Genomic DNA, 26,611 nt, shown 5'->3' with positions numbered 1-26,611 from the left:
CCATATTTAGAACTGTGTGCTACCGTACGGGCTGACAAATTTACTGCCGCGTGTGTGTGTCTGTGTGTGCGTGCACGTGTCTGCCTAAGTTATGAGGAAGGCAAAAATTCCATCTCAGAACTTTTCTGACACTGGGGAGATGAAATTCTCACCACAGTCCTGCGCTAGTCATCTCCTGCCTGTGGTGCGTTTTTTCTAGCAGGAATAAGTACATACCACGCCTTGACGAAGGCTCAAGGAGCCACACTCCATCCTCTGTTCGTGTGCACCCTGGAACAGGAGGCCCCGGGCTAGCACGATTCCTGGTGCTCATGCTCATGCCTTACTGTGAGTCGGAGGGCTGCCTCCAATCCCTGCTGGGGCTTTGGGATTTGGTTTGGCATGTATCAAGACCAATAAAGAGCGAGAGAGATGAGAGGGTGGGGAAGAAAGAAAAAAAAAAAAGAGACCAAAAAGTAGAGCAGACCCAAAGAAAGGGGAAGGGGTGTCAGGCCAAATCCCCAAGAGAAGAGAATAAGCAGAAGTGTAAACAGAAAAAGAAGAAAAAGGGACAATTAAAATGGAGAGAAAAATGATACGAAGAAATAATCTTTTAAACACTGACTATGTGCATCTTTCACAATGCAGATAAAGAGCTTTCACTCACAGATGTTCAATAAACATAAATAATGTCCCTCATTTCTCCACGTACTAGATGCTTCCATGGGTAACCTTGTCGTGGTGTGCAGGGTAGAGCCAGGCAGACTGAGTAGAAACACTGGCTTCACCATAAAATAGCTATGTGACTTCCAGCAAGTTGGTTGATCTCTCTAGGCTTCGGTTTCCTCATCTATAAAGGGGATAACAGTCTTGCCTCATGAATGGCCTGAGGATTAACTGAGTGCCCACATGTAGAGCCAGTAAGTGCTATATAAACATAAGGGCTATGAAAGTTGTAGTGATTGCTGTTATTATCCAGTCCTCCCAACGACCCCAGACATAGGTATCCGCACGCCCAGTTAACCCCTGAAGATGCTGGCACCCAAGTTCACATACCCAATCATCAACAGGAGGCAGAACTCAAATGCACTCGATAATCCTTTTACAGAGACCACAGGGGAGAGAAAGGAGGGAAGGAGAGCAGGGAAAAGAGGCAAGAAAAGAGAGAAGCCCCTTTCCACCCTGACATGAAAGGGAGACAGTGAGAAGGCAAAGAGACTAGAGAACAGAGAGAGAGAGAGAGAGAGGAGAAAAAGGGCAGGAAAGACAGCTCTTGAGACCTTCTCGACAAAGGCAATCAAGTTGAAGGTCAGCTTTTGGACCAGCTCCATCTGGCATAGTGGGTCCTTCTAGCCAGCAAGGCAGCACCATGTTGGGGTCCCACACCCCCACCTCCCCCCAGTCCCATTTGGGCTGTACCCCCCACACAGCATCCATCTACCCAATACTCTCCTGCACTTGTCCAGAATCACAGCCCCAGTGCACAAAACAAGAACTCACGTGGACTGGGCCCTGGAACCTTCTCAACAAGCAAGATGGTTCTTTCCTGGTTCCAGAGGCTGCATTAGAGCTGGTGAGGCAGCAGGCCCCACGGCCCTCGCCTCAAGAGGGCCCCAGGTTGAGAGCACAGCCCCGGCAGTGGCACAAATCATCCTTTGGCTAGAGAGCAGAGTAAATTTGCTATGGACATTATTCAAAGAAAATAAATACAGAAACCCCACAAAGGTGCCGTTCAATTGCTTTGCAAAGTCCAGCTGCATGCCAGCAGATGTGGAGGCAGCCACAACTGCAAAAGGTTAATCTGATTGACATTTGGAGCGAGGGAAGAGGAGGACAAGAGGTTCCTGGCAAGGAAGGGTGGCTTCACCCTTTTCTAAAACATGAGAGAAAGGAGGGAATTAAAAAGAGATCTGTTGTTGCCCTGATACTACCAGCCATGCCCATGACATTGATCACAGAGAGCAGCAGCACGACTGCGTATTGGATGTGGTGGTACCACTGGACTCATTTCTCACCAGCAAACATTGACTGTGCGGTAAGAAAGCTTGTGAGCCCGAGACTGGAATACAGCTCTTCACAGGTCAGGAGGAGGCAAGAGGGCACACAAGCAAAGTACATGCCTGTCGGCTCACAGCCATGCATCCTCCATACAGACTCCAACATAAAAAGTGGCTGAGCCCCATTAACCTCCCCCAAGTTTCCCAATGTGTCCTGTGGCCCATCGCAGCTGGTTTCTAACAAGCATTTGCAAAGGCCACAACTCCTCTCAACAATTAGCCTCCTTCTGGTCTCTGGGCCAGTCCCTTCAATGGTTCTGACATGGAGACAACAGGTGAGACCCCTAAGCAACCAGGAAGAGCCATGGCCTGGCAGGGTCAGCCCCTCTCTCTTCTCTAGGCAGCTCTGAGGACTCCACGGGAGCAGGTGTCTTCTTCTCTCTGCACCTACATTTCTCCTCTTCACAGTGAGGAGTGTTATAATATCTGTATTATACTTCAAAAAGCAAGCATTTCCCTTGTCGTTTCCATAATTCACTCCTGAAAGTAAAATGTTTTGTGCCAAAAAGCTACCACAGAACCAATTCCCCATGATTTTTTTTTTTGGAGGAAGATTAGCCCTGAGCGAACATCCACCTCCAATCCTCCTCTTTTTGCTGAGGAAGACTGGCCCTGAGCTAACATCCGTGCCCATCTTCCTCTATTTTATATGTGGGATGCCTGCCACAGTGTGGCTTGATAAGCGGTCTGTAGGTCTGTGCCCAGGATCCGAACTGACAAACCCTGGAATGCCAAAGCAGAGCCCGCGAACTTAACCACTGTGCCACCAAGTTGGCCTCAATTTCCCGTGATTTTATATGGGAAAAGTTATAATTAAAATTATAAATTAAAATTATAATGAAAACTTACTTAATGCGTATATTAAGCCAACTCCCTCCTCCCAATTTCCCAAAACGAAATGAAGCCATCACAAACATAAAACGCCTTGTAAAGAAGTGACACATTCTCTTGTTAGGATGCGAAATGCTTAAAATGCTGCTTCTGATCAGAAAACCATTCATGCGGCTGTCGGTGAACAGCAGCTGTGCACACAGCCCTTCTCAGTACCAGCAACACCCGAGACCCCATCCCCATCTTGTCAAGGCTTAGAGGCTTCTCAAAATCTCTACATGTACATGATTCTGATTTTCTACCAATTGTATCTAGTAAGCAACTTAACACTTATTACATTATTTTGTTAAAAATATTACAGTCATGAGCCACATGAAATTTCAGTCAACAATGGACCAAATGTACGAAAGTGGTCCCAAAAGATTAGTCCCACACAGCCTAGGTGTCTAGTAGGCTATACCATCTAGGTTTGTGTAAGGACACTCTATGAGGTTCACACAACGACGAGATCGCCTAACAACGCATTTCTTGGAACACATTCCCATAGTTAAGCGAAGCACGACTATATGTGGATTTTTGCAACGTAAAAGTAAATTTTTCCTATGTAAACATCACCCCAAAAATGCGGTGTTTAGACACGTACATTTTATGAAGTTTGGATAATAGAGAAAAACAGGAGGCAGCAGCATTATGCACAATCACCAAAAGGGGAAAAACCCACATGTTCGTCCACAGGTGAACGGATAAACAAAACGCGGTACATACGTACAATGGAATATTATTCAGCCTTAAAAAGGAGGAAAGTTCTGACACAAACTACAATATGGATGAACCTTAAAGACATGTAAGCCAGACACAAAAGGACAAATATGTATGATTCTACCTATACGAGGTACCTAGTAAGAGGCAAATTTATAGGAACAGAAATCAGAACAGGTTACCAGGGGCTGGGGGAGGGGAAATGAGGAGTTACCGGTTAATGGGTACAGAGCTTCTATTTGAGGTGATGTAACAGTTCCGGAAATGGATAGTGGTGATAGTTACACAACATCGTGAAGGTACTTAACGCCACAAAGTGTACACCTAAAAATGGACAAAGTGGTAAATTTTATGTTATGTATATTTTAAGACAATTAAATAAGAGGCACTGTACTAGGAAAATGTCAACCCAAAGGCCTGCTGTAGGGTGTGTGTTATCAATATCCGGATCTAGCGAATTTTGGAACGGGGCTTTCTTGGTGACACAGCAGCTTGTTAAATGGCACGCGGAATGTTAGAAAAGAGCTCTCATTGGTGAGAGAAGGTTTTCAAGAAATGTGGACTGGCTAAAGTATTTTAGAGATTCTCTCCACCTTTCCATCAACAGACTGAAAATCTAGAGAGATTGGAATCACCATCCCTGGCCATGGCATCCTGAGAGTGATCCCGAAGCAGTCTTGATTCCAGCCACTGTTTGGAAAGACTTCTGTTTGCCTTATGGCAGCCACTAGGACAACAGCCATGATCCCTGTCGTATTGCCATGCCTGCCTCTAGTGACCCTTTCTGCAAGATGGTGGCCAGGACACCCGAAAGGACAGAAGGCAGAGACATCATTGGTATTTCTAAGGTCGCCTGAGTCACTTGGTGCCTACTGATTCATGAATGTACTGAGGCTGCGGTAGGAGGCCAACTCTGCCACCTCAAGCTTTTTGGCTGCTACTGTTACCTACAAAATCAGCTAAGATTTTTGTATGACCAAACTGATTTAGATAAACTCACCAAAAAATCAGCAGAAGGAGGTAGCCCCCCAGGCTCCCTTCCTACTATAAAAGTTTACACTTCTCCTTATCTCAGAAATGGCTAGTTGGAGTCTTTGCACGGCTGGCACTGACTCCAGGGTGGAGGAGCAGGGATGCCGACAAAGAAATCAGAGTTTCAGACCATCATTACGGAGGGAGAGAAACAGATTAATTAAGTACTTATCGGGCATCTTCTCCGGGTGCTACATGCGGACTATATCCCTGATCCCAGCTATTTCAGTCACCTGTGTTTTAAGTCCTTTGTGCTCTCTGGCCAATTTCAGCAAAAATCACTTCATTACATAAAGTAGAGCCAGACAACTGAAGTGACTTTCTCAACAACTAGCCACTGCCTGATGCAGGAGAGGAAGGAACCATATATTCTATGATTTTTTAAAAAGATTTCTTCCCTAACATTTTCTTACGAAAAATTTCAAACACACCATAAAGGTAAAAGAATTCTACAGGGAACACATATATCCCCACACTTGCATTCCGCCATTAACATCCTACCATACTTGCTTGGTCCTATCTACCTATCCTTCTATCCATCCACCAACCTATTTTTTTTTTAATGCATTTCAAAATAGTCATCAGCCTTCAGTATTATAGCATGAACTAGACTTCAATAATGTTTATATTTTTTTCTTTTGAGGAAAAAGGCACATGCAATGCAACGTACAGACCACTAAGTGAGTTCTGACAAACGCATACACCTGTATAGCACAAACTTCTTTCAAGACACAGAACATTCTGGAATGATGACAAAATTTACTCAAACTCCTTCCCAGTCAATCTGTGCCTGCATTCCCTATATGGAACCATTTTTCTGATTTATTTCCATTATAAGTTGGCTCTTTCTGTCCCAGAACTTCATCTGCTAGGAATCAAAGTACCTACTCTTTTGGGTAAGCCTTCTTTCACAGCATAACATTTTTGCAATTCATCCATGCTGCTGCATTTATCAGCTGTCCGTTTCTTTTTATTGCTTAGTGAGTGACACATCACTGGATTAATACCAGTATTCGTTTATTTTTTTTTTCTTTTGAGGAAGATTGGCCCTGAGCTAACATCCGTGCCCATCTTCCTTCATTTTATACGTAGGATGCCTGCCACAGCATGGCTTGAGAAATGGTGCATAGATCTACGCCCGGGATCTGAACTGGCGAAACCTGGGCTGCCCAGGTAGGGCACACGAACTTAACTGCTACACCACCGGGCTGGCCCCTCTCTAGGACACCTACCGTGAAACGTAGTTTCCACCAAGCGGACACACCGTGAGATTACAGAGGCAAAAATGAAGACCAGGAGGTGCACCATCTCTTCTGCCGCCTCTGTCTTTTCTGGCGAGCATGAGTGAGAAACAGTCGCTTCTTTCCGAGGCATCTGTAACTAGATCCCGAGCTAACTGAGTATCCAGTTCTGAACTTCATGAGTATCAAGAAATACGGCGCCCATCCTGCCCACACAGACCCCGGCAGACAGGGTGTGGTCTTCGCAGGAGGAGTTCTCTCAGTGGCTTCTTAGCCACGGCATCCCTGGTGGTCTGGTTCCGTGTGGATCAGAGAAGTGCTCCGTGCAGCTCTGAGCCCGTGCCTCTAGCTCTCCTAGAATTCTGCAAGGCACCTCGTAATGGCAATAAGTCCTTTTCTGTTTAAACTCACGCATTCTCTTGCCTGTAAGTGAACTCTAATAGGAGAGTCCCATGGCTAATTACCGGCAGAGCTGGGATCAAGACCCAGATCTCTGTTCTTTCTTCCACGGTGAGCTCCCAGAGTCTCCCTTTCGACAATGTTCTTCAAAGAAGACAGACTTGAAAGGCCCGTATTCTATTTTGAGAACACGCACCGGGAATGAAATGTTTGTATTTCTTTGTCACCGCTTCCTCCGCCGACTGCCCCACACCTGCAGTTATGTCTACCTGGGTTGGTTAAACCGCTGCTCGGGAATCAGACACCTAGGTCCTTCATAGACAGCACAGTGGTGACAGCAATGAGCATTTTTTTTTGGCCTGTGCCTCACTACTGGAACTGAATTAATCATTTGTTTCTTAAAAGACTAAACTCACTCCAGTAAACAGAGAAAGGTACCATCTGCAGTGGCTTCTCAGACTTGCCTACATGTGGACAAACCCTGGACTTGGAACCCAAAGATCTGGAAAGTTCAGCTCAGCCACACCCCAGCTTGGGCCATTTATTGAACCTTTTTTGAGCTTCCCCTGCTCCAGCTCAACCGGCTTCCTGGTTGTGATCAACATGTATTTGGTCATTGTCCCCAGTTCCTGGCACAGAGCCCCTAAAACCCTCAGAATCTCTGGAATGGTAAGAGGGTCTTGAGTATGCTAATGAGATGACCGGTGGCCTGGAACCCCTAGCTAGCTTCAGGATGGGTACTGGTCACCAGAAAGACCAAGGCATGAGTAGAGGGTTGGAACTTTCAGCTCCAGCCCACCTCCAACCTCCAGGGAGTTTTGATGGGGGTCTGAAGTAAGGACAGTCTTGTGGGACTGAGCCCTTAACCTGTGGGGTCTATAATAACTCTGGGTAGTGTCAGAACTGAATTGAACTGTAGGACACCCAGCTGTTGTCCAGAGAGTTAGAGAACTGGTGTGAGAAGAAATCCCCATACATTTGGTATCAGAAGTTTTGTAGGTAAAAACAATCCAAGACTTGCTGTTCCTCAAATAAGACAAGCACGCGCCTGCCTCAGGACCTTTGTACTTGCATATAGTGTGTATCCTCATTTACACTCCAGCATCTACTCACAAAGCCTTCCCTAACACCCAGCATTCCCTGTAGCACTCATATGATTCAATCTTTTAAACCTATTTCTTCACTGACTATCCTCCCAGGGAATTTTCCACGGCAGTATTCCCAGTGCCTGGAATGATGACTTACAGTAGGACCTCAATAAATTATCTGAGGAGTGAATGAATGCTTGTCTGCATGTTTAATGAGGGCCCAAGGTCCTCATCTATAAAACTGGGGTCACAATGCCAACTGTGGCTCACCATCATAAATATTAACTGAGACCATTTATATGAAGAGCCGCAACAGTGAAAACATGTGCCCAGCATGTGGTGGATGTTTGAAAAAATGTTATTGAGTCTAAGACAAACAGTTTTTCACATTCTAACATTTCGGAAGTCGAGAAGCCTCTGGAGATAACTGGGGACCACACAGCAGTGATAACATTGGAGGGGTCTCTTTTAAGGCTCTGCACCAAATGGTTGTGGGAAGGGGCAGGAGGGGACGGAGAACCAGATGCGGTAGCAACAGTCCTGAGAGAGAGGCCAGGAGGAGGCGAGCTGCACAGAGCTGCAAAGTGGGCTTCAGCGCCTTTGCGGGCATCTTAGAAGAGATCTGAGGCTCGCAATGGTTTTGGAGGATGGCACAAGGTACAGAAACACAGGTGGCGCTGACACCGAGTCAAGAAGAGATTCAAAAAGTGAGACTCGATATGCATAAGGTTTAGTAACCCCTGAACCAATATATTTGCCGATGTTCTCCCATATATGTAGGCATAGCAGTAAAATATAATAAAAACCCATCTAATTAGGTCTAAATGGGCTCTTTCAATAGATATAAAAGATTCAAAGGGATAAGAAACCATTGTGCCACTGTTTCATTAAAAACCTTTATAATTCATTGGCTTTATATAAAATAATGGTGTGTGCTACAATTGGCAGCATCTGAGATTAGGTCAAACAGGAAATTTCTTTGAAAGAAAATTGGGAAGAAGACTCCAAAGCACCCTCAATCCCCAATATTTCTCCATTGGTTCATCCACTGACTTAATTTCCCTGTTTTGAACTCCCCGTGTCTATTTTCAGGCCCGACTTAAATTGCAGGTTTCTCCTGGGGAAAGCAGCAAATCGGTGTGTTTCTTGAGGACAGTGGTTCTCGAAGGCTTGTCCCCGGACCAGCAGCGTCAGAATCATCTTGGAACTTGCTAGAAGTGCACATTCTTAGACTCCCCCTACCCCCGACACGAGACCTACTAAATCAGAAACTGGGGGCAGAGGCGTCGTTCTAACAAGCCCTCCAGCTGACTCTGAGGCACACTAGAGTTTGAGAAGCGATACCCTGGGAAAAACACCTACCACCGGACACCCTCAGCTCGATCGCTCCGGTTTAACTACTCACTGAAGTTTCTCTAAAACGTCCTGGGAATTCATCGTGCGCCAGGCACTGTGCTGGGGGTCGAATGCAATCTGAAGAAGTAGTACATGTGCAAATGACTAAATAAAATACAAAATGGGACCAAATGCGGGCTGACGGAGGTGCCAATACCACGCTCTGTTCATGGGATGGATGACTGATTCTAACTCAAGAGTCCTGGTGGGCTTCTCGGAGGAGGTGGCAGTGGAGCTGGAACTTGTAGGGTGAGGTTTTGGACAGCTTTTCTATGACAGAGGGGAGAGACACTCACACTGAGGAACTAGGATGAGCAAAGGGCCTGAGCAGATTCAGAGCCCCGTGAGCACACAGGGCTGTCACTCAGCTGCACTCTACAAGCCTGATTAGTTCAACACTCCCCTCTTTGAAGTTCTCCCCAGGGATCCCACTTGTGGCAAGGACTGCCAAGTTGCTGAGCCATATCCAATCTCCCTTTTCCGCATAGGAACAGCACCTGCTTACATTCAAGGGGGCAAAATAACCAGAGAAAAAAACTACATCTTACAGCCTCCATGGCAGCTAAGTGTGGCTGTGGGACTTCAGAAAGGCCACTCAGAGGCGGTCTGCCCACTGAGACATGTGCCCGTCCTGGCCTTCTCCCTTGCTTCCTCTTGGCTGCTGGCCTACAACAAGGACGTTGATGCTCAAGCGCCATATTGGATGTCCAGGTGCCTCAGCCTAGAGCTGAGGATGGCAAGGCTGAAAGGATTCTTAGAACCAAATGACACCATTAAACCACTGCACCACCCTACCTCCTGCCAACCTCCTGCCCTCTTGGATGTGGGAGAGAAATAAACTTCCCTCCGGTCTGTTATGGGGACCTGCTGTCATATGCTATTGAGTCTGTCACTGACACGCTGCTCTATTTCCATCGGCCTCCTTTTAAACTGAACAGCTCCAGGTTCTTCCTCCTCCTTGGCTGAACACCTTTACCCCCAACTCCTCATTTTCCCCTCCATCTACTGCCATTCCTCTTGAGAACATCATCAGAGACCCAGCCGACCCTTTAGCCTGACAGCAAAGTAAGGTACTATGCTGATACCCAAGCATCTTCACCCCACGGCGCCTGCATTCCCCTCTACACCCTCACTGCTCAAAGTGTGATCTGGGTACCAACCACATCTGCATCACTTGGGAGCTTGTCAGGAAAGCAGACTCTTAGGCCACCCCAGCCTTAGGAATCAGAGGCTGCATTTAACAAGATCCCAGGACATCTGTATGCCTACTACAATTTGAGGGACACTACTGTGGACATCATCGTCCTCACCCACAGCTGCTGACCTCCAGGACATAGATTGGGAAATCCATTCTCTGGCTACACCCGCCTGTGCCTCAGGTCTCTGGCTCCCTTGTCAACCTTTCCTACAAGCTTAAAAGCAACCTAAACTACCCTGAATTGCTACTCACTCTTCCCTGAACGAAATAATTACTTTCACACTTCCCTGCTTTTGTTTCTATTAACCCCTCTGCCTTTTGCCCTTCATAAACCTTTGACTACCTGTGGATCTCTCACTCACCCTTCAGTGCACTGCCAGGTCAGACACCACCTCCAGACCAGGAGCATTTTGGGGAGAGGGACTGAGTCTTTCCTGTCTGCAAGGTGGGCATCTGGAGCCCACGCCACTTACTACAGTGTGATCTTGAACACGAAGCGCCCTCTCTCTGGCTGAGTTTCTCTATCTGTAAAACTCGGATAATAATGAGACCTGCATTTCACAGGGAAGCTCTAAGAAGTCAAAGAGATGATAAAATGACAGCACTTGGAACAATGCTTGGCATGTGAGACCTACTTAATAAATGCCAGACGTTCATTCCATACGCCAAGCCCTAGCACGGGTGCAGACACGCAGTGGGCACTCAAGACACGTTTACTGAATCTCACTTGCAGTTTCTGGACTGACTTCTGTGCCTTCATTTTTGCTGGGCTCATGCATCCACCACACCCACGCTTCTCCACAGCCCAGCAAAAAGCCAAATCCAGCCCCCAACAGGGACATTATTCAGATGAAAGAACATTTTCCGCAGCCATCCCAGTCCTCAGAGCCTCGTCAAGAAATAGAAAAGAAAAGCAATATAAATGTTAATAGGAAATCATCTATTCGCTTTCACTTAGGTTAATCCGCTGCAGCTCAACAAAGACGGAATGAGACAGCTGAGGGGGCCAGAAAACACAGGACCTGGACATGCTGAAGCTCAAAGGACTTCAGTTCCCAGGAGGAAATGCAATTCCAGGCCAAAAAGGCTGCCTGGAAATCAGGACAAAGGGCTTCTCCTTGGGACGTCTCCATGGTGCTAGGTGTGGTTCCTACCCTGGTCCCATTTCCCTGGACATCCATCAACCAGTGCCTACGAAGTACAGCCATGGGTCTATGTGGTACAGATAAGAAGGTGATTACCATTCATTCCCTGTCCCCAAGGACTACTGGGACAGGCAGACAAATAAATCCGCAATTATAATAGTGTGTAATGATGCTACGAAAGGCGTAGGCTGAAGATGTCAGGTAGGCAAGGAGGAGAGGCACATTACCAGGCCGACGGGGCAGGAGAGCGAGGAGGTGCAAGGAAGTCAACTCGCAGAGAAGACCCTGAGGCTGAGCTCTGCAGGGTGAAGAGGAATTAGCCTGGCAAAGAAGGCAGAAACAGGTGTCTCAGGCAGCAACAACACTAGGTAGAAAGACCAGGGAACGATACCAGGGGAGGCTGAATAACGGTCCCCCGAAGAAGGCCACTGGGAACATGTGAATGTTACATGACATGGCAAAAGAGACTGTAGGTCTGATTAAAGATTTTGAGATGAGGAGATGATTTTGGATTATCTGTCTTGGCCCAATGTAATCACAAGATCCTTATAACGGAGATGCAGGAAGAGTCAGCGTCAGATGAAAAGTCAACGTGATGATGGAAGTAGAGGTTGCAGTGATGTGCTTTGCAGATGGAGGGAGGGGCCATGAGCCAAGGAAAGCAGGCAACTGCTTGAAGCTAAAAAAAGCAAGGATACTGATTCTCCCCCAAGAGCCTCCAGAAGGAGCCAGCCCTGCCAACACCTTGACTGTAGCCCGGAGACTGATGTTGGAATGCTGACCTCTAGAAGCATAAAAAAATGAATCCATATGATTTTGAGCTGCTAAGTATGTAGTAATCTGTTACAGCAGCAACAGAAAACTAATACATATACCTTGTTTGAAGTACATCTTCAGGAACATTCAAGAAAAATGTCAGAAAAATGAAACCAACTGAGGAGATAGCCACGGGCAAATCATGAAAGGATTTGTGTACCAGGCTGAACTGCCATTTTATGCTCAATGTGGAGCCACTGCTAAGCGATATTAAAGAGAGAGATGATCTATTAAGATTGCCCATGCTACAGCACTGAATCGTCCAAGTTTTAGATCTTAAATCTTAGGGATTATCACATATCTAATTCCCCATTTTACTGACGCTCATCTTTTTTATCATCAACAATAATGACTTTATGAAAAGAAGGAATAACCTATTGGTATATTTAACTATTTCCAGCCCTCCAAATTCCATTCGAATGTTTTCAAAGCTGCATATCTCTATTTGCAGAGCTATAATGAGGTATGAGTATGGACAGCCGGACGGCACTGGCAATTGGGAGTTTCCTCAAAAATCCTGGCCAGATGATTGGCATATACCTGAAAAGTCCACCCTCAAAGAGAAGACTCCGCTCGCCTCCAGGAAGGGGGAAGGTGGCTAACACTGAGTGCTCACTGGGGGCCAAAAGCTTCGTGAACATTCCCTCACTGGCTTCTCTCATGAGGGATGACTATCACCATTCTGGCCAGCACCCTAGGTGCTGGGAGGCCCCCAAGTGTTGTGTGACCAAGCCCCATTCCCCAAGTACGGCTGTTGCAAGGCACGGGCCCATCAGAGAAACCTGGGTCGAGGAGATAATCCGTCTGCCCATGGTCCCACCAGCCTCTGCCCAGTCTTTCTGCCTACACACAGAAAGGCCTTTAACCCTTAAATTCCAGCCAGCCTCCAGGCTCCTCGCCCTTCCAACCCACTACGTGCGTCACATCCTTCCCCACACACATACAGCTTCAGGGCCTCTGTCAGCTACACCGTGTGCCGAATGTCACTTGCTGCCAAAGGATTCGCTGAGGGGGCATCTAAGCAGCCCAGGATTTGAACAAGCTGGGTTTGCTCTGGCACTGCCAGCAGATCCCTGAGGCCATGGGCCTGGCACTACAGAGGTTCCAAGGCAATGCTCAAGGGACTGAGGCACTGATTTCAAAGATCACAAACTCTCTCTGGGCCTCAGTTAAAATGGCGGGTTGTTGTCTTCACCATTGCTCAACTCCCTGCCAAACGGGACTCCCCACAAATTGAGGGCCACATACGTTTTCCAAGCATCTGACATTCCTCATGGCCAAAGTGGGTTCGATGGTGTTAAAATCACCAAAAATGCCTGACGACGCTGGGCACTTGTGAAGTTTTCCATTTTGAGGTATTTTAAACCGCACCATTACGAACCAGTGTGACAGGCTCCACTCTGCCCTGTTCCAGTTTTTCTCTTGGAATCTATATTCAGGGATGGTATATTCCTAAATATAGAATCATTGAGTTAAAGGGTATGCACAATTTATAGGTCTCATGATGAACTGGCAGTTCACTCTCCAGAAAGAGCCATGTGGGTGTCACCAGCAATTCAGACTCAACAGTTACTGATTGGCCCCAACTCTATTCCAGCACTGAGCTATGCCCCTCCCTTCCGTTAGCTCTTTTCAGTATCACACAGGGCCCACTTGGCCCCATTTGGTTGATGAGGAAAGTAAAGTCCCATAAAGGAAAGTGACTTGCCCAAGGCAATACCATTATTTTGAAACAGGGCTGGGAAAAGAATCTACGTGTTGGAATCATCCAGTTCTGTTGTACCTGCTAAAAGGTTCAGCTCTTTGCATTATCCCACATCATCACAACAGCTTTCATTTACTAAAGATAACCACAGGCCAGGCTCTAGACTGGGTACTTCCTTATATACACTACCACATCCATCCACGTCAATGAGGCAGGAATGATGACGATGCTCTGCTGATCAGGACAGCACCTACCGACCACTGAATGCTGAATATGTGCAAGGCACTGCGCAAAGTACGTCACATTCATATATTCTTTTAACTCTAGAAATCTAGGAGCTAAGCATTAACATGCCCAGTTTAAAGATGAAAGAGCTGAAGCTCAGAAAAGTGACTTCCCTCAAGAGTTCCACAGATTACAGATGGAAGATGCGGCCATCAATAAATGGATCTGGACATAGGGCTGTCTTCAAAACCGAAGCACTTCATCGCAATGCTAGACTGCCCCTCACAGTTAACATACATCAGGTGGGCGGCAAGGAAGATTTCGAAAGAAGACGGAGAGAAAAATCAGCATTCCATTTCGGTCCGTCTTCCCTGAGAGGGACTGGCTGTGTGTAGTTTGATCAGTGCTGTGTTTATGTCAATGCCATCCGACTGGCTGCATACAAATGCGTGTCTCTGTCTTCTGAGGGCTGCTTCCCATTATAGCAAACATGGATCACAAGGCTCAGCCCACGTCTCAGCACAGGCCTCCAGCAGACCGCCTCCAGCGGCTAAAAGGGGCCTTCTCAGAGCCCTGGAGAGAACGGAAGGCTCCTTTCTCAGAGGCACGCTCTGCAGTGCAGAGGCGGGAGCAGAAAGGTGAGAACTCCTCGAAAGCAGAAGTAGCTCAGAATCAGGGGAAGAGCAGCAGGCTGGGAAAGAAGTCAGAGGTTCACGTCCCAGCTCTGCCAAGAACTCAATGTGTGACCTGGGGCAAATGGGTCTCGGCCTCAAGAAGACTAATAAAATTATTAAATAAATACATGATGTCATTTCAGTCTCCGCTTTGGAGCGGGGAGATTCTAGTCAAGACTGACTGAATAGCTTCAAGGAAAGGAAGTGATTCAGCAAATCCAGATAAGACGCCTGAGTCCTAGATCATTTGCACTATTAACCTACCACCTTAGAAGTTCTTTTCCTCAAAACGCACAGACTTTCTGCCCTAAGGCAGCTACCATCACAGATTCTTCCAGATTCCACATCAAGTCGCATCTTGGTATTACTGCAGACTGAAAAAGAAATCATTACTTGCATCACCAAGTCAAAATGCTGTCATCTCCAGGAGATCCAAAATTGATACCCAAGACCAATTGCAGCTGAATCCTGTTATGACTAATAAAGAAATGGGAGGGAGAAGGGGGAAGAGACACTGAGGCTTCCGTCCTCACCGTCCTGACGCTAGCCAGATGTGCATTTCTCCTTGTCATCCTTCTGCCAAGTGCTCCCGGGAGACCTCCAGGACCACACCTACCCTCTGGCACTTGCAGCCTGATCTTTTTACTGCGTGTTCATCAGTAAGATACAGGGAGTGCTCACGTGAAGAGGAAAAGCATTCAAGCTCCACCTAATGAAATTCGCAAAGTCAAGTTCGGCTTGCCAAGGGATGCTCTTTTCATTGTAACTTAGAAAGTCTCCAGGTGTTAACAGCTGGAAATGGTTGGAGGGCTTCTCTTGCTGGGGTTTATGGTGACACTTGCAGCACACAACCAAGACTCTCCAAGCATACAGGACTCCGGGCACACAAGCCCGCCTTTCTCCAATTGAGCTGGCTTCCCAGCCAACCTGACTGACTCCCTGCTCCCAGTTCTTTGGAATGAAAAAACTTTTTAAAAAATCAAGCTGCTTTGGGAAAAAAGTGTCAATTTGTAAATTCCCTACTTGGCCCTGTCTACCTGCAAAGACACAGAAAGTCTGGGGGAAGTACAAGAAGGGGATTTTGTTTCTCTTTTTAGTTTCCAGATGGAGCTGCCTCCCACTGGCTACCCACACACCCAAGTGGCTGATGTCACTATTGTGATTTTAGTAGTACCGTGCGGGCCCTGGGGGCAAGTAGCCCCATCAGAATCAACAACAGTGAGCACATCTGAGAAAGCCAGAGAGAGAGAAACGAGGGAATCAACATGTACTCGGCTGTGAAAATGTCCACAGAATCGCCAAGCAGAGATCAATCAAATGGACATTTGTGCACACATGCCAACTGGACTGAGCCAAGGTCTTAAAGAGGTGGAGACAGTTAACCACGGTGATGAAGTCTGAGGTGCTGAGAATGATGCAGCCCCAAATATCACCCCATACGACCCTTAGGATCAAGTCCTTTGGCCATTCCTAGCATGAAGGGCTCAGGATTAATGAACACCATGGCCTGGAGGAGAAAAAAGTGCTTTCAACTGGGCATCCACAGAGTGAAGAGAACTTGCTGACACTGAATGGAGCTGCTATTTAAAAAAGAATTTAGTAACGTGACTGTGAGCCAGGCGCTGAGTCTGTCTATGGGGACAGAGCACCACAGAGGGTGGCTGCGGTGGTGAATGTGTACGTAGAGACCTGGATGGAGCCTCCAGCCTAAACCTGTTTTACTTGGCCTCGCCAGGATTCCTGCCGTGTGCCACACACTATAACCTCAACATTACATTACAGGCTTCCTTGAGTCATTCCATCTTTTCAGGTGACTGTCATTGTATTAAGTTCCTAGCACTTCCTTAACAAAGTATCATAGACTGGGCAGCTAAAACAACAGAAATTAATTTTCTCCCAATTCTGGAGGCTGAAAGGCCCAGATCAAAGTGTCGGCAGGGTTGGTGTCTCCTGAGGCCTCTCTCCTTGGCTTGTAGATGGCCGTCTTCTCCCTGTGTCTTCACACGGTCTTTCCTGTGTGTCTGTGTCCCAATCGTCTCCTTTTATAAGGACATCAGTCCTATTGCATTAGGGCCCACTCATATGACCCCTTTTTACCTTAATCACCTCTTTAAAGACCCTCTCTCCAAATACATCACATTCTAAGGTACTGGGGCTTAGGACTTCAACATAAGCATTTTCGAGCAGGGGGGACACAATTCAACCCACAACAGTCATTACCATCTTTATCCCACTGAGGAACATGAGATACACAGGAAGGTTAAGTAGCTTACCAGTGGGTCACGCATCAAAAAGCATGATACTGAGACTCGTACCCAGGGTCTAACTAACTTTATCTCAAGCAGTTATTCACACTGAGGATGCCGAAACTGCTCATGGATTAAAACTGCTCTTTGTTGAGCCAGCACCTGCCTGTCATAACTCATTCTCCTCTATTCAGGGCTGTCCAGACACCAGGGTTGTGCAGAGCTACCCATTCCCCATTGCAATGCACCAATTTTTAAAAATCTGCATTACAGGCCATTCAGCTGTGGGATCACAACCCTCCGGGAGGCCCCATTTGATTGATGCCTGCTCTCCAAATAGGATTTCATGCTTCCTAACAGCCTCTTGATGGGGCCTAGTGGCAAACCTTGCACATAGTAGTTTCCCGAGAAATATTTTCTGAATGCATGAATGGACGTATGAATGGATGGAGTGGTCAAGGTAACCTCAAAAGACCCTTCCCAGTTTTCAGTTTCAGGATTCTGCTCTAGGAGGTGACATTGGGGCTGCTGCTCCACGGCTGAGGATCGCATCTGACTCGAATCAGTACTTCCCTACAGTGTGTCTCCCTTCCATCCAGGCAGCACGTCAGGCCAGCGTCACCCACTGAAACAATGCAGTGATAAGAAGCTGTCCTTGAGAATAATGGCCTTTGCCCCGGTAGAGAATGATAGAAAGCCCTAGGATCAATTAAACTTTCCCCCGACAATTAATCCCAAGGCTACTTTGATGTGCTTTCCTCTTGCCAGATCCCTGCTTGATGGCAAGAAGAAGAAAACTTTCACCATCATTACCTAACTCCACTGTCCCTGTTGTCTACACTCCTGTTTGGAAAATGCTATTGTCATTCAACAAATGTCTGAGTAGCTCTTTAAGGAAAGAACTACCAGCCGCAGTTTCCAAAGAAGCCATGGGGAAGTCCAACTGGAAACCGTGGCCTTGGCCCTAGAGAATGGCCAGGTCTGGGTCTCATGGATGACCATGGGCATGAACTGGCCGGGTGCTGAGCAAGTTAGGAAGAACAGTGGCATCCATTCAAGGCCCAGAAGCCATGCCATGTGTAACGGGAGAAGGGTAACAAGGAGCCGGGCTGGCTGGAGAAGGAAGATGGGCTGACAACAGCAGGATGCCCCAGGTTCCTGGCGGACTACGAATGGTCCTTTCAACAGAGGCATTTAGACTGGATACAGCGAGCACTGGAAACCCATTCAATTACCCTGAGCAGAGGAATAAAACGACGCAAGTGGTTTCTAAGGAATTAATAGCATTCCAACCGCCCTGCTTTGACTGGAGTAGAACAAATCAAGGAAGACGGCCCCAATGACAAGCACGATGACCCAAGGCTGGTGAGGAGGTCCTATATGCTAGGGAAGGAGACAGCGAAGTTCTTTAAAATCATGGGCGCATTTCAACGGGCGGTCACATCTCAACAAAAGGTTATCAGAGTGGAATATAAATGTTGTATGACATTCCTCTCAAAAGACCAATGAAACTTTTTAGACATTTCCAAAGCAACAAATCACAGAGCTGAAAAAGACCTTTGATAGTAAACTGTTCCAAACTCTTACTTTAGAAAATCACTCATTCACCATTTTTTGAACCCCTACTGTGTACGAGGCACTGTGCTAGGTACCGAGCACGCATGAGTGTGCCAGGTATTATAAGAGTGGTAACGGAATGAGAAACACCTGACTCCCACTTAAATCCACAGAGTTACAGCAGCTTCACAAGGTGAACACGGTGGAACAAGGCAGAAGGGAGAAAGTCTGTGCTAAGGCAGGGGCGGTGCAAAGGGCGAGGTGCGGCCACGGGGCTCCCATATTTTGTGAACTGCTGGAGCCAAGGGTCCAAGTGGGGCTGCAAAAGGAGACGAGGAAGGCAGAACCTGAGACTCTGAGAGCAGACCGGATTGATCTCTTTCAAGGGTTTGAACCTCTGTGTCACAATACACTGCTACACCCAGCTTCAACCCAGAATCTCTCATACTTTCATTGAAACATGCCCTAAAATACTGAATGGAATAAAAGTCTGGAGGATGCTCTGGAAACCAGGGAGATGATCCTCTTACTCTAGAGAAGTGAGGTGAGTTGCTCACAGTAGACCAACTCATATGATGCTGTTCAGGAAAAAGGCGTGCTGCCTACGGCCACATGAGAGGAGCAGAAAGTGAGAAAAGAGAAGAGAGTAGGGGAAAGAAGGCAGAAATATGAGTTTTAATTATAAGTTACTTCTTTCAGATTGCAGAAAATAAAGAGCTCATGCTTGCTGCATAGTTAGCGGTGTGCCATTTTATAGATGAAGAAATTGAGGTCCAGGGAAGCAGAGTAACTTGTCCCAAATCACCCAACCAGAAGAAGCTAATGCCAAGATTCGACCCCAGGTAGTTTGATTCTAGAGAACTTTAACCACTCCCACTACCCCATTCAACAACCTTGTGGGGTGAAGAACAAGACAGCGGATGCTACCTTGATAGGCAAGCCAAAGAACCTGGAGGCCAAGCCTAACGCTGGACATGAAAGGCCTTGGGCCAGTAAAGATGCCACCTTCAAACGGAGAAATGGCCCTTCCCTGAGCATCCTAAGTAGTCTTGAGCCAGGCAAGATCAGATGGGTCATGGGACCAGAGGCCTTCAAGAAGAGAACAGCACAAGAGGGGAGTGTTCCCTGAGGCCAAGGACCCACTGGCTATGAGGCACAGCAGAATGACAGTCCAGCCACGAGGCAACCAGGTGAGCCACACACTCCACTATATCACTGATGGAAAATCATCAGGAAATCTCAACTTGGCTCCAAGTGTGGTCAAGACACAGAAAGGAACAGATGAACAACAGCTGTTCGGATGAAGAAACCAAGATTAGTTAGAGTCACGGCAATTGAGAGTGGGAGGAAGGGAGGGAGGGGGGAAGAAAGAGATAGGGGAGGGGCAAGTGGAGGGAGGGAGGGATGAAGGGATGGAGAGAGGAATGCAGGGATGAGAGAGGGATGAAAGGATAGATGGATAAAGAGGGGTGAAGAGCTAGAGAGTGGGATGAACGGATGGGGAGAGGGATGAAAGGATAGAGGGAGAGAGAATGTGTGTGTGTGTACACACGAGGGTATCACGCATCCTACTAGCAAGAAAAGCTACTAACGTAGGAGTCTTTTTAAAAAGGAAGCAGAAGCGACAACAGGAAAAGAAGGGCCAGTAACCTTGGCCTCCAGGAATTTTCCTTCAGGAATTTGCCTCGCGTGGCAGTTATACTCAAGGAAGGTGTAGCATAAATATTTGTTGATGGTGACAATGACAGCTACTCACTTACAGCCACCTAAACTGCGTCTTCCCATGGCTCATTTGTTTTCTGTTTCTCCTCAAAATCTCCCCTTTATGAACTTCTCCATCTTGAGAGCAAAATCACACCACTTGAGGGCTGAGATTTGCTAAGAAGCTTAGAGCTTCATTCCATACCTATTTTCTCATAATTAATCAGTTTTGTTTAAAAAGGAGGAGAGTGATAGATATATCTACAGACCAGGGAAAATGGATACAGCTTAGAGAACGATTATACATAATAGTCCCTGAAGGTTTAGCTGTTCGGATGATCATTAAAGAAATGAATGAAGTTGGTTTTAAACAAGGTTCCAGCACCTCCTGACGCCCCCGAATCAGAGAAAGAAAAATGAGAGGGCTATTTCCACTTCCTTCTGGAACCACATTAAAATGTATCCCTCAACAGGCTTTCATGAAGAACCTCCCCACCTCTGCTATGCCGGTAGTACATAAACTCAGGGCGCCATGTCTTCCTGCTGGAAGCACAGTAATGACAGCTTGGGGATCACTCATTACTGTGGTTATTAGTGGTTGCTTTTCAAACACACCAGCCAGCACACAGAGCTGGACACAGCAAACCAGGCTGACACCCTGATTAATCAGACAGTTCCCTAATTATCTAGTTGGTGGTTTTGTTTTAGACTTTTCTCTTCCAGGTATAAATTTCTTAAGTCTTAAATGGTAAATCCATGTATTTGTTTATGCTTCCTCCTTGATATTCAGCATTTAAAAAAGAGCCCCCACCTGCCAACAACAATGAACTGGATCATCTTGTGTACTGGTCCAGCCAACTGGGGACCGGCTCCTGCCTTCCTACGAAATGGGCTACTACAGCCGGAAGTTCCCACCATCCTACCGTTGTGAGGGACAGGGCAGAAATGGTCTCCCTACTTCGTCATGTGATCATGAGACTCCAATGAAACGAGAAAGTTGGTCTTTGCCTGGGAAAATTAAAGTGCCACCTCTGGAGTCAGACAAACCAGTTCAAATCCTGGCTTCCTTGCCTGGGGACACTCCTTCCCTCACTAAGCCTGTGGCCTCATCTATGAACGGGGGAAAAGAATTATACCTACCTTCATAGGACTAAATGAGCAAAGTCAAAATTGAGATAAAAGGCACCACACAACATACTGGAGATGGAGACAAGTAATAACCACTTTGGTCATATAAATGTGAAATTAAGAATTGCAATACAAATTTACTTGAGGAACAAACCAATCAAAGAAAGAAAAACAAAGAAACTGGAAAAATAATCTGCAATGTGCAGGTAAAATGGACTGTGGCATCGCCTCATATTGCTACCCAACTTGCTCTCACCTAGGTCTGTCATAGGCCCCACATACTTCTCCAGGAACGACTGACCACACACAGATCTCTGACCCATTCGAACCTCACCCTGGCCTCCTCAGCATCCTGAATCCCAACTTAAGCCACCTCAGACTATGGAAGGATGCAGGGTGACTACCTCATGTGTACTGAGCAGAGACCTCTGAAGACACACAGAAGTGGCCTGAGCGAGGCATCTTTTGGATGACCCTATCAGAAGAGGCAGGAGAGAGGGAGTCAGTCTCTCGGTACTTTATCTCAGTTCATCACCACTCCCTTCTGAGTTTGGGCTCATTAGGCCTTGACTCAGACTGAGCAAGTGAGACTCCAGCAGGTTAACTTACTCATCCAGCATCACCTGGTCTACCCCCCAGGTTAGAAATTTGAAACTCAGGTCTGATGGGCTCCAAGGTTCCCCAGCTCACTCCGGGCTATCCTTGGAATTCAAGTCACAGCCAGTGTCCTCTCACATCCGCACCAGGGACACTGCCAGAAGGACTTGTTTGCAAGCAGTGGAGAGAAATGAGGAAGGTGACAAAACAGAGGAGGGAGCCTGGCTGGGAGGCAGGGAGACCTGAACTCATGCTCAATGGCGGAAAGCCTTGGGCTTCCACTCTTTGTCTTTTGTATGAGAACCTTGGGCTAGAAGGAATCAGAAGTAGGACTGTTCCTCTAAATCGTCATTTTACACAATCAGAAATTGAGGTCCAGAGAAAAGCAGGCAGTTGGATGAGGTCACTCAGCAAGTTGCTGGCCAGATCAGGACTAGAACCCAGGGTACCTGCCTAATATCTAGGGCTTTCATCTTAACATCAACATAAGACATGTCACCACCTACAGGTCATCTTCTTCTAAGCCCACTGAGCCCTCCCACTGCCCCTCAGAGGCGCCACAGATTCCCGCCATCCCGCTTCTTTAAGTTAATGTTCCTAAGGGCAGGCTGGTAACCGGATACTGGGGTAACATCTGGGTGACTAACCAGTCTCCGAGTGGTCCCCCTAGGCTGGCTGTGCTCACGTCCCCCACTGCAGACGGCCCTTTTTCTGAACTGCAAAGCAAACATTCCTTGATAGCTCCTCCCCTCTCTGGGAAAGTGGCTCCCAAACGTAAGTGGCATCAGAGTCACCTTCAGGGCTGGTTAAAAGGTAAGAATGCTGAGCCTCACACCTCCGGGGCCTAGGCTGCAGGAGGCAAGGGTAGAACCCAGGAATTTGGATTTCAAACAAGCTCCCAGTTCAAAAACTCTCTCTTGAACTCCGTAATCCAGCAACGTATGGCAAGGATCACAAATCAGACCCCATCGGCAACTCCAGTGGCATTGGACACATCAAGCTCAAGCTGCTACTCTTTCAGACACAGCTCAAATCTCTCATGTGATCGCAGACAGATGTCACTGAGCAAAGGACCCACACTGACATGCTGTGGATCCTAGCTGGCAGCAGGCTTTCTTTCCCCTGTTCTGAAACCAACACTAAGAAATCTCTCTAAGGAGTTACAAGCCATCCACAATTTATTTAATTTTGAGTTAATTCTCCATCACTAACTACTAATTCCAACTTCATGTTTCCCTCTAGATAAATTGTTCCAACTCTTTGCACAATCTACCCTCAAATTTCCACCTCATCCCATATACTTATAATTAAAACAGGTAACCCTTCCTTTATGAAACAGAGGCAAACCTTCGGATTTATTTCCATAAAGTCACTCCTACGTCCTAGCATTACCAGGAAATAAAAATACAATACATCCAATTAGATTTGAATTTCAGATGAACTAATAATTTTTTTAGCATAAGTATGACCATGCAATTTTGGGATATACTTACACTAAAAATTGTTTAGATGTTTATCTGAAATTCAAAGTTAACAGAGAGTCTTGTATTTTATCTGGCAACGCTACTATACCTGTGCACTCATTCAAAAATATATATTAAGCCTCTACTATGTGTTACTTGTTACAAATATAAGACATATAGGCAGGGGTGTGCGGTAAATATTTAAAAACTAGCTGTTGGGGAGGGGATGATTTTTAGTGTTTGCTGATGCTTAGAGTTCCTGCAACCATCTCGCAAATAAGAGAAGAAAAGAGCTGGAGAGGTGCCCATCCGGACCATCAACATTACTGAGCCACAGAACCTATGGCAACAACCACCTACCTCTGAGACCTTGTACAGTGAGACAAACGCACTCCTACTTGTTTAAGCCACTGTTAGTTGATTTTCCTGTTACCAGTACTCAAATGATTCCCAACTGATACACAAAAGACACTCCTCTAAGCTATGTATGTTATATTCTGCCTCTCCAAGCAGACCAAGTTGTTTCTGTTTTGGGGTCATGATGATGGGTCTCTTCTTTCCTCCCTTCCTTCCCTTTCATTTACTCATCCATCCACCCACCCATCCATCCATCCATCCACCCACCCAACACTCACAGTGTACTATTTATTTATTCTACTGTAACATCCAATGATGCAATTCTCTAGAGCTATGAAGAAACATCCCAATTAGTGCCTCTGCCTGACTCTCTGAGAGTCAATCACCAATGTTTTCCATCAGGGACCTGTTATCCAATAAAATTTTGTAAATCTGCTCTCAGCTGCTACCACAGAGTAATGGCTTTTTCCCTCCAATATTGATAAGGCCCCAGTCTCTCCCCTGACCCAGTTCTTCTCGCCTACTCAGTACTTCCTTGGGGTCAGATTACAACTCTGTAAAAATCCAAAAAAGCCACAGAGGAGGCCTTAAATGGACCAATAAATCCACTCAGGACACTCAAGTACCTACAGTGGGACAGGAGCGCTCTTAGCCACAGGTGATCTGAGGAGGCCGTTGACCCAACAGACGTTCCTTTTCAGGACAATCCTAGGCACTAATGACTGTACTTAAGAAACCAACTGGCACTTATTTCTCTCTCTGGTGCAACAAGTGAAAAACGAAACTTAATGCATGAAGGATAAAGATTACCAAAACCACACATGGAAGCATTTAACTAACCATGTCCTGAAATTTCATTTCAAATATATTCCTTCAAAGTCACTTTGTCTCAAAGAGCCAAGCTGTCCACCCCCATTCCAGTCCTCCTGTGCCAGGCCTCCCCACTCCATTCACCATTAATTTCCCCCTCTGAGAGATCCTTTTCTTCTTGTCATCACTCTGATTCCATGCCTTCCATCTCAACTCCAAAGCTTTTCTCTTTCTAATATCTAGGTTCCTGTAATACTTTGTGAGAGAAGCCATTTAAAATAAGGCTAGTCACAATACTGCAGGTAGACAACCTTTTCTGTCTCACTGCAGACAATTCTAGGCACTACCTATACTTTCTCTTCAATCAAGCCAAATGTGCTATTATTTATCATCAGCTCACAGTCTCTTATTAGCACACTGACTTAACTGCATCCAGAGAGCAAACGCCCAAGGATGTTAATACCTGGAGGTACTGATGCAAGAGGCAGACCAAGCCAGAGACCCACTCTTCTGCTCTGAGGACCCCTGGCCAAGCATGGTCCATCAGAACCACAGCTAGCTTACCGGAGTACAACACTGTGCACAGCCAAACCAGATGCTGGCGAGAAATCTAAGACAGTGACCAATTTATGAGGGGAACGAGGTTGGACAAACTGGAAGGCGCAGAATGAGGCTAAGAAAATAAACAGACAGGAGGCTTTTTAGAGGAAATCTGTGCACACGGAGCATAATTAATTAATGTGTTGACTGGACTCCCAGAGGCTATCGCAGAAGCTGAAGCCATGATCATTTTTAATAGACTCAGGTTCTTACTGGGTGGAAACAAGATGAGCCAAGAAAGAGCTGGCTGGCCACATGGCCAATGGACTGAGCTCTTTCCAACCTGATCCATAATTATTGTACTGAGAGGGAAGTGGCTACCCCTCCTCGCAGTTCCAATTCACCACCATTTTTAGCTTCAACTCAGTGTGGGATTGCACCATTTAGAGGCAACCACCTTAAGTCCTAAAGTCTTAAACAAGTCCGTCGTCATCTGAGTGTCCTACTCTGACTCTGCCCTCCCCTCTACTGATTGTGCCAGCCAGGGACCCCTGATCCAAGATGGTGGCTGGGGGCTTCAACCAGCAGTGCTGAGCCAGTCACATTTATTCTTATGGAAACTTTAAATAAGGCACACAAAGAGATGTGCTCAATGGTGGTTGTGCCTAAGCTAATAGGTCCTACAGATTTGGGACTGGACGACCATTTTGGGTCGTGCAAAAGAAGAAAGAGCAGAGGAAGCTGGTCAGAAGAACACAGCTGATGAATGAAGAGAGGCAGATAAGGAGAGAGTATGGGGTGGGGGGAGCGAGAGCGAGAAAGAAAGACAGTAAGAAAGTCAGAGAGAAAAGATGGAGAGACAGAGAACTGGAAAGAACCTATGGCTTCTTACATCCTGGAAGAAAAGGCCTCAATTGCTAAATTTTCAGGTAAAAACTGAGCTGTCCTTCTTGCTCCTGGGTTTTCGAGCACGTACTTCCATCTATACATGACACCTCCATCCCCTTTTCAAACTTGAGCAGACCTGTATGTCCTGCAACTAAGTTTGCAGGATTAAAACTTACATCAACAAACACTCTTCTTGAGCTAAGTGCAAAGGTTACTCTCCTTTTAAAATCAAAACATGCCTTCATTCCACAAACGTTTGTCAAACACCTTCTACGTCTTTGACCTTGTACTTAGTGCTAGGTTAGAGAAATGAATCAAAACACAGCTGGTACCCACCCACAGAGTGCAGAAAACAGAAGGGAGATGCCCATGCACACACAATTACAATACGGTCTGGTAAGTGCTATTTATAACTAATGTTAGCAAGGGATCAAGTGAAAACACAGAGCTTCTGCCAGGCAGCGGAGGGGTGGGCCTGGAAGAAGCATCATCTGAACCAAGTCCCAAGAAGAAACCAAGAATCTAGTAGGTAAAGAGAGAAGAGAGGGCATTCCAGTAGCCTGGCTCCTGTGGTATACTCGAGCTGGCTCCCACTGGTGGGGGAATTTACACCACCGAAATGGGCAAATATTACATAGCAGGGCCTTTCTTATTCTTCCTTTTCTGAGAGTTAGTATACCAGTGCACACTTGGAGGTCCAAGGTCCAAAGGCTAGAGAAGATGGTCAGTGGTTAGACAAGGTTGAAATGTAGAATGTCAGAGGAGGAATTGACTAGAGAT

At 46.5% G+C, this 26,611-nt stretch overlaps 1 protein-coding gene and 1 non-coding gene across 11 annotated transcripts in view; both read right to left on the bottom strand.

Moving 5' to 3' along the window:
* LARGE1 (LARGE xylosyl- and glucuronyltransferase 1) overlaps positions 1-26,611 on the bottom strand; it is a 534,909-nt gene that overhangs the window by 328,726 nt on the left and 179,572 nt on the right. The gene's annotated exons all lie outside the window — the stretch shown is intronic.
* On the bottom strand, positions 12,919-13,056 carry LOC124230659 (small nucleolar RNA SNORA76). The gene has a single exon (XR_006886263.1). It is a non-coding gene; the product is annotated as a small nucleolar RNA SNORA76 (small nucleolar RNA).

This window comes from Equus quagga, chromosome 19 (genome assembly GCF_021613505.1).
Source record: "Equus quagga isolate Etosha38 chromosome 19, UCLA_HA_Equagga_1.0, whole genome shotgun sequence".
In the NCBI taxonomy this organism is placed as follows: Eukaryota; Metazoa; Chordata; class Mammalia; order Perissodactyla; family Equidae; genus Equus; species Equus quagga.
The sequence above is the reverse complement of the archived record's forward strand: the minus strand, read 5'-3'. Positions and strand labels throughout refer to the sequence as shown.